Source organism: Penaeus vannamei, chromosome 24 (genome assembly GCF_042767895.1).
Source record: "Penaeus vannamei isolate JL-2024 chromosome 24, ASM4276789v1, whole genome shotgun sequence".
NCBI classification, from domain to species: domain Eukaryota; kingdom Metazoa; phylum Arthropoda; class Malacostraca; order Decapoda; family Penaeidae; genus Penaeus; species Penaeus vannamei.
In genome coordinates this window covers 11,140,298-11,141,400 of record NC_091572.1, presented here as the reverse complement: position 1 = coordinate 11,141,400, position 1,103 = coordinate 11,140,298, and the positions used below count along the sequence as shown (strand labels likewise).

General features: G+C 36.7%; 1 protein-coding gene across 1 annotated transcript in view; it reads right to left on the bottom strand.

Moving 5' to 3' along the window:
- Positions 1 to 982: 982 nt before the first annotated feature.
- LOC113813676 (uncharacterized) overlaps positions 983 to 1,103 on the bottom strand; it is a 6,626-nt gene continuing 6,505 nt past the window's right edge. Inside the window, exon 6 of the mRNA XM_070138031.1 lies at positions 983 to 1,103. This exon is cut by the window's right edge and continues 261 nt beyond it. The gene's annotated coding sequence lies outside the window, so the exon portion shown is untranslated.

Sequence of the window (1,103 nt, the reverse complement as noted above, 5' to 3'; positions counted from 1 at the left end):
CCCAAAATAGTTGGATATCGTCGACCGTGGGGATCTGATGAAGCTGTTACAAGATCTTTTTTTCTTTTTTACCAACAACTTACATGATTGCTTCACATCAGTCAAAAGGTGAATGCGATAAAGGTACTCGATATTGTGTGGATTCTTTCTCACTTTTCTCAGGGACAACACAGCCCTTTCACAATCTTATCTATTGCTTTTTCGTAGATATGAGATATTTACCGCCAGAACCCGCAATGCACAGTAGGTTATTCCTCTGGTTAGATGCAATATCCAGAGTTGGGGGTAGATTGTGTATCAATAAGCAGAAACTTCTTCAATCATCATAGTAGTATGCCATGAAAAATTAACTATCGAGTGAGTAAACAACAGCTCAGTAAAGGGACTTCGGTGCAGTTTAGTAGATACACAAAAAATTACAAATATAGAGAAAGATTAGGTTTCTTGAGGCAATCCAGCAGGCCTGATGTATGTTTGCACAGTGAGATATATGTGCCTCATCTTCAATATACAATGTTTATAATTTTATATAGATAAACACAATCTCTTGTGTGTCAGAGGACACTGAAGGGTCTTAAGAGGAGACTCCTCCTCCAGCATAAGGTTTCTGAACTGTCTGAATGGCCTAGTCCATGGGGCCTGTGGAGCAAAGATAAGCCCTATCTTTAGTTCAGCAATGAAATTTTCAGCCAGTGTAAGGCAAATACCAATAGGCGGCCCTCCACAGACATGGGTCGGCTAAAACGTGTAAAGCGTTTCTTGATCATAGGCGCCAGATATCGTAAGATACATTTACCTATCTGTGTGTGTGTATATATATATATATATATATATATATATATATATATATATATATATATATATATATATATATATATATATAAAGAGTAGGGAAAGATATTAAGAACTTACAAAAGGATTGATTTCACTCTACTGACGGATGGTATAGTTAGTTACAAGCTTTTCAGAAAAAAAATGTTTATTTACAGCTATACTTGCTTAAGGACCATATCATGTACAACATTTCCGAGAGCTGACTCTTGCTCACAGCGCCGACAGCTCGTAGTAAAAATAAATAGAACCAAAGAAGTGTGGGAACATCA